This window comes from Eurytemora carolleeae, unplaced genomic scaffold (genome assembly GCF_000591075.1).
Source record: "Eurytemora carolleeae unplaced genomic scaffold, Eaff_2.0 scaffold1727, whole genome shotgun sequence".
In the NCBI taxonomy this organism is placed as follows: Eukaryota; Metazoa; Arthropoda; class Copepoda; order Calanoida; family Temoridae; genus Eurytemora; species Eurytemora carolleeae.
The window spans coordinates 43731-51196 of NW_019397616.1; the positions used below are offsets into that span (position 1 = coordinate 43731).

General features: G+C 32.6%; 1 long non-coding RNA gene across 1 annotated transcript; it reads right to left on the bottom strand.

The window, feature by feature from the left end:
• Positions 1–672: 672 nt before the first annotated feature.
• Positions 673–2598, bottom strand: LOC111715198 (uncharacterized). The gene is made up of 3 exons (XR_002768184.1): positions 2502–2598; positions 1706–2287; positions 673–1627 (listed from the first exon to the last, which is right to left on the bottom strand). It is a non-coding gene; the product is annotated as an uncharacterized LOC111715198 (long non-coding RNA).
• Between the last annotated feature and the right edge of the window lie 4868 nt (positions 2599–7466).

The following is a 7466-nucleotide window of genomic DNA, read 5'->3' on the forward strand; positions in this document are numbered from 1 at the left end:
CAATCAGATCAATCAGATCAGATCAATCAGATCAGATCAATCAGATCAATCAGATCAATCAGGACAATCAGATCAATCAGATCAATCAGATCAATCAGATCAATCAGATCAATNATCAGATCAGATCAATCAGATCAGATCAATCAGATCAGATCAATCAGATCAGATCAATCAGATCAGATCAATCAGATCAGATCAATCAGATCAGATCAATCAGATCAGATCAATCAGATCAGATCAATCAGATCAGATCAATCAGATCAGATCAATCAGATCAGATCAATCAGATCAGATCAATCAGATCAGATCAATCAGATCAGATCAATCGGATCAATTAGATCAATCAGATCAATCTAATGAATCAGACCAATCAGATCAATTAGAACAATCAGATCAATCAGATCAATCAGATCAATCAGATGAATTTGCCAGCAGATATTTCAACAATGTTAGATTTATCCAAAAACAAAATTTAACATAACATCGAACCATATTTTGTATTTTATTGAATCCGTTTTTTTGAAGAATATTTTCAGTTTTTAAACCTAAAACAATTAAAAGATTTCTGTTTTTTTACTTCAAACAATCCCACTCTTATTTTAAAAATGTTCTGATAAGAGTGCCGTGGGGCTTACTTCACTGCACACAAGTCATGTAAAAACTATAGATGAGTTCAATATATATATTTATTATACTTATTATTTGATAGGGTTTAGAGTAAAGATTATCGGAAAATATTACCTAAGTAATGATACTTGAATTTTACATATTTGTTGTTGCTGAACACATACTAATCATATCAGCTCGGTCAAATCTAGCTAACTCTCTCTAGATCTCTGTAGCTTCTTCGTTAAAATCAGCGAATCTACTTATAGAGGATCTTGGAGCCAGAGCAGGGGAATTTGATACTGGAACTGGTGCAGGGGGTTTAGATACTGGAGGTGGTGCAGGTGGTTTAGATACTGGAACTGGTGCAGGTGGTTTAGATACTGGAGGCGGTGCAGGGGGTTTAGATACTGGAGGCCGTGCAGGGGGTTTAGATACTGGAGCCGGTGCAGGTGGTTTAGATACTTGAGCTGAAGGATTAGTAACGGATGCAAGGGCAAAGGTGACCGGAGCCAGTGCAATAGTGGTTAATAATCAAACCGATGCGGGAGTGGTTGATTCTTGAGCCGCCAGTGCCAGACAATTGGAAACTGGAACCATGAGGAGTAGCCTTAGAAACCGAAGCTGAAACTGGAGCTGGAGGAGGAGCCTTAGATACTGGGGCTGGAAAAGAAGCCTTAGATACTGAAGCTGGATAAGGAGCCTTAGGTAACTTTTCAGTTGGCGGTGGAGGTTTTAAGCTGATTAACAGGTCAGTAACTTTATGAAGAAAGGATAAATTTTGTGAATGTTTAATCTACTAGATATTAGTTGCATTTTTAAACTTGTAAATATAGATTTATACCAGTTGTAGTTGCTGAACATATACTGAGCATATCCTCACTGATTGCCTTTTTCTTTACAGGTTCTTTTACAGGGTTTGCCGCTATAGTAGAAGGTGCTGCAGGAGCTGGTGCTGCAGGTGACACAGGAACCCGTGGATTTTGCTTCTCAACATTGGCTTAAGGAGCTAAACTCATTTCTAAATCAGTTCTTAACAAACACAGAGTTTACTTAAACATAATTTGATTGTATTTGTATGCATTTGGAATAAACTTACCAAATCTAGAAACACTTCCAGGTATCTCTGATTCAGCAGATGCATCTTTAATTGTATCCTAATTAGAAGGTGCTTCTTTGGAAGTTGGTACTGGACCAGAAGGATCAGGTGCAGATGTCACAGCTTGTTCTATATTAGGAATCGTTGTTGGGGTAGAAGGAGTAGTAGTACGCTGTTTTAAATATGTTTTAGATGAATTACACTAGATAGGGCTAGAATTATATGACAACCCATATTTAAATTCAAGAGAGTTATATTACGATTAAAAGTAAAAATTGAAAAATATCTGTACCTTTTAGAATCAGAACTATTTTTAAAAGCTATAGTCAGATGCATTACTTTTTTGATATCAATCATTGTGACAATGCTATTTTGAAAAGGTTTAAAAATTGTCTAATGTAGCAATAGTCAGTAGGGAGAAGTGAATTAAAAAATGTCCTCACAAAACTACAGTGATAGTCAATTCTTATGTAAAAATCAATTCTAAGAACATTTTCTTTTTTGACACTTTTTGATTGAAGGTCGTCTTCGTTAGCTTACTGGCACTGCAAGTTTAGATCAGGAAATGTGATACCCTTCATCCTGAACATAATTACTTATTTTCTTTTAATAATGCAAAATACATAATTATATAATTTTATAAAATTATATTTTTTAATGATAAATTCGATATTTAAAGTGTGTTACTGTGGCCTGACATTATAACTTTAACATAACTGAGTTCTTTGCCACAAAACTAATATTTACTTCCTGTTGACCAATGCATATTATCCTGAAAATTTTAATACAAAAATACCTTCTTATCATCCGTGTTCTCAGAGCTACACGAGGCGTAGTTGCGACTCCAAGAACAACACATCCTTCATCTTCGAGATTATACAAATGTCATTTTTTTTTCTAAAACTAAAATTTTTAATAACGTAACTGAATTTTTCTTGTTTTTGCTAAAATCTAGCCACACTGTAAAATTTAAGGACTAAATTTTTTTTTATTCACAATTAAATTTTTTAGGTGAATGCTTTTACAATTTATAAAATAATTTCTTCCAAAAAATAAATTTTTTAAATTTCAGTTTATTTGAATATTTGTCAAATTAATCGCTAAAACAAAATGTATACATTCAATTTTAATTGAATATATCCAATCTTACATTAGTAATATAGTTTTGTAAATCCAATCAAATCCAATTGAATAGAAATATTCCGATTTATCTAATTTTTTAATCAAAAGATCTGAATCAAATAAAAAAATTATCACGCTTTCCAATTGTGATTTTTATGGCCTGGGGGGAAGGAGGTTGGGTGGGAAACAGCTTTAAAACAGCTGCAGGCATCAGATTACATGGGTGCCCAACCTTGTGGATTAAATCCCCAGAAATGCCATATCTGGGGATTTAGAAACCCCTTGGGGATTTGTAGATATTCTGGGGATTTTAATAATTATTCTGATATTTCTGATATTCTGTCAAAAATTAATAAAAAACATGTCTCGAAATTAAATGAAAGTTTTCCTGTATCGTTTTAAGGAAGTTGATTTTTGCATTTTTTAACAGTTTAAATATTGTCAGTTGGTATTAGATGAGTATTGTCAATCTGAACAACTTTTAGAAATTAAGTTTTTCTGTAAAGGATAGAAAAAAATCACAAATGTTAGAAGTAAAATTTTTTTTACAAAATATGTAAATCTAAAGATGCCTGAGATTCTGCTGATTACTGCCCATTTGTTTTGTATTGATATCTTGAAAATTTTTTTATCAAGGACCAAAAACTCATATTTTTGGAATTTTGGCTTAATTTTTTGCTGAAAATTAGATTTTGGCAATTGTTTTCAAAGTACAGTGAAACCCTTAATAACGAATACATCGAAAGAATTCATCAAACGTCGTATTCTTCACTTTCTGATAATGGAATGTTGCAGATATTTAGTTTTTTAATTAAATGATTATATGGAACTCTTTAAAACTGTTCCCGCATATTCATAGCTATTTATTTATTTTCACAAATACTGAAATTTACGAAATATAGTATAAAACTCATTGAAAAATTGTCAAGACGAAATTTGATAAATTCTTCCGATGTATTCGTTATTAAGGGTTTCACTGTATGTAACATGAGCTCTCAATTGTAAGCAACTGTTTTTTTTTCAAAGTGTGTAATGTGACTGTTAATATTTTTGTGCTGCAGAGTTCATTTTAAATGACATTTGCACTGTTAAGAGATCTGAACTTGCATCAGTAAGGAAAAATTATTAAAAACCCTCTTAAACCCTCTAAAAAAACTCTAAAAAAGCTGTTTTCTGTAGGGAAAATTGAAGATTTTCTGGGGTATTTTTAAATATTTTTTGAGGATTTTGTGGATAAGAATTTGCCTTTCAGTGGATTTTTGACAATTTAGAATTAGGCACTAAATTATTTAGTTAGACTGATAGATAGCATCAAAAGGACTCCCGGACTCCTTGGACCTTAGAAATATTATGATACAGCAAATTTTGAGGAACGCCTCACTGACGCCTTATTGGTCTCATCCAGACTTGAAACTTGAAATATTTAGTGGAACAAACAGAATTATCATGAATATTTGATATTTGATATTTGATATTAAGAATATAATTCTATGTATTTCTGTTAAATTGAGTTAAATTTGGTCGTCGTCTTATATATCAATACAATAAGCACAAATTACTTATTTTTATGTTTATACCAAGCTTCCATACAACATGTTTATGTAAACTTGTAATTTGATAGAAAAGGTTGTCAGAATAAAAATTTATATATGCTATGCATGTAATAAATATCGTAGCAAAACCCCATTTTTATTAACCTGAACACACCTAGTATATATATTACATTGTACGTTGTAACCTAACTACGCTTGTAGATAGCTACGTCAAGCCTGTATTGTGATTAAACAATTGTTTATCTTTTATATATATCTATGCTTGTAATATGTTATACATATCATAACTGCGTTCGTAAATTTTAGGAAAACCAATCTGTCCATTTACTATAAACCCCATCATTACTATAAATATAAATTAGTTAAAAATGAATTGTTGCTTCATTAGGCATATACCTATTTATCTCGTGTAGAGAAGCAAAAAGTTGGTTCTAGTTGTATCCAGGATTGAGCAATACAGAGTTGTATCAGGGATACATGTTAAAGATTACAGAGAGTGCTGTATCAGGGAAACATGTTAAAGATTACAGAGAGTGTATCAGGGATACATGTTAAAGATTACAGAGAGTGTATCAGGGATACATGTTAAAGATTACAGAGAGTGTATCAGGGATACATGCTAAAGATTTCCGAGAATGTATCAGGGATACATATCAAAGATTATAGTGAGTTGTATCTTGAAAGAGAGATACCTGAAGAATACAACAGCGTCATATCTGGATTGATACAGATTGAGTATTCTAGCTGAGAGTCAGCTTGAGTTGTATCTTGAAAGATAGATACCTGATAAATACAACAGCATCTTAACTGAATTGATACAGATTAAGTATTCTACCTGAGTTAACACAAGGTCATACCTGGATTGGTACAGACTTAAGAAAAGATCATGGAGTAAGGCATTTGCTACATGCATACCCTTCAGCCTTTATAGGGTTAATGTACAGGGTGTCTCAAAAAACTTTGCAGTTGGAGTTTTGGTTGCTGACTGAACTTACAAAAATGTAAACCTTGAAATAACTGAAATATAGAGCTTTCCGATTAATCCTTAACTATGAAAATAGTACGAAAATTAATCCCCTCAGCTTTCAATACCTCTACTGCAAAGTTTTTTTTGGGACAACCTATTTCTTTTTGTTTGCCATTAGAATGTATAATCGAATTCATCTTATACGTCTTATAACTTATTTTAGCCACTGTGTAAAATTAATATAAAACAAATGCTTCAGTCTTTTTAAAATTACTAAGAATCTTTAGCGTTTGGAGATATTATAGACAATATGCATGCTATAAAATATCAAATTAAAAATTAATACTATCCTCTATTTGTTTAATTTTAATGAAAAAACTTAATCTTTACCACAAACTCTAATTTTCTAATTCCCACAACTTTGCCAACCCAGTCGTATGAATTCTGTAAGATCAAATAATCTAAGTTTGAAATATCTAAGGTTACACCATCAGGTTGGAAAGATAAGGGAATTACAAAATTTGAGTTTGTGAGAAAGACTGCATTTTTCATCTATGTAAACAAATGCAAAGTATCACATATTCTCTTCCCCCCCCCCCCCTCCCCCATTTCCTCTCCCATCGAACTACTACTTTCTTCTATTTCGTCATGGTATAGAAATAGTTGGAGCCTGGAGAGTGGAGGTTTGAAATGATTCATGCATACATCAAGTTTACACCATACACACCATACAACCTTTAGTTATGTCTAGGGTTTCCACCGAACAAAAAGTTTCGCTAAAATGCTAAAAAAGCGAACATTTTCATTTGTATTCCGCAATATTTTTTGCATTTCGTATTTTTTCACGAAAATGAATGCAATGAAAAATGCGAAACTTCGCGAAAACTGTTTTCGTGAAAATTTCTTATTACGTAAAAATATTTTCGCGAAAACCATAGGTGTTGAAGCTGTAATAATTAATTAAATGTCAAGCAATACGCACGGTGCCATAGCAGGCGCGGAACTAGACATTTTGTTAGAGGGGGGAAAGATGGAAAAATTTCGCGCGAAGAGCGAAGAAAATTTTTGCCACCCCCTAAACATTTTTAGGGGGGGGGGGAGAAAAATGTGTATTAATTACTCAAACAATGAAAAAAACTAACGTTACCAACCAGATATTCAGTAAGTCAACGTCACATCTTATATGAAATAAAAAAAGAAATCTATTCTGTTTAATATAAATCACATTATCAATTAATTTAAAATATACATATATATATATTTATATATTCATTATTCATCCATAAATCAAATATGTACATTGTACTCAGAAACTGACAAGAAAACGCCTTTCATTAAAAAATCATGAATTTAAATGAAAATAATTTTTTAAATATGACACATCACACAATATTTGTGGCGATTATGTAGGAATTCAGGCCCGTAGCCAGGGGGGGTGCAAGGGTGCAGGTGCACCCCCCTTTCTTCTGAAAGAGGGGTGCAATGACGAATTTGCACCCCCCCCCCCTAGTCCCATATAAAAGAAATTGCTTCTAAAATCTAGTTATAAATTATATAGCCCTAGTATGAATTGATTTCCAAACCAAATTATAATCTATTTGTGCGTTACTCATTAAAAGTGTCACGGAGTTTTTTTGTACTCTCTCAACTCATCCCCTGAGTCATGTCTCTCCTGTGACCTATCGCAGGCTAACTAACAGTTGATCAGTACACTCTGTTGATTAAATATAACACAACATCAAAATTTACTCATAGTCATTTAATAGTTGTTTAAGTCTAATTAAAACAGTCCCATGGAAATGAAATGGTAATCTCCTCTACACTTTCAGACTTTTAGCCCCCCCCCCCTTGAACTGTGTGCTATGTTTTATGAGTCTGTTTTTTTGAGGCATTTCCGTAGTGAGGCGTTTCCCCCTGGACCCTTGAAAAGCTTTTTTTTTAAATGAATAAGAAATAAGATCATTTTCATATTGCAAAGTCAAAGTAATAAATGATTACTTGACTCTGTTAGTTAAGCAGTACTCCCTTAAAAGCTCAAATACACTTGTTAAAAAGGTTAGCCTTTATAGTGTGCATTGACAATGTAATAAAAACAACCATATACCACTGTAAAACCAAA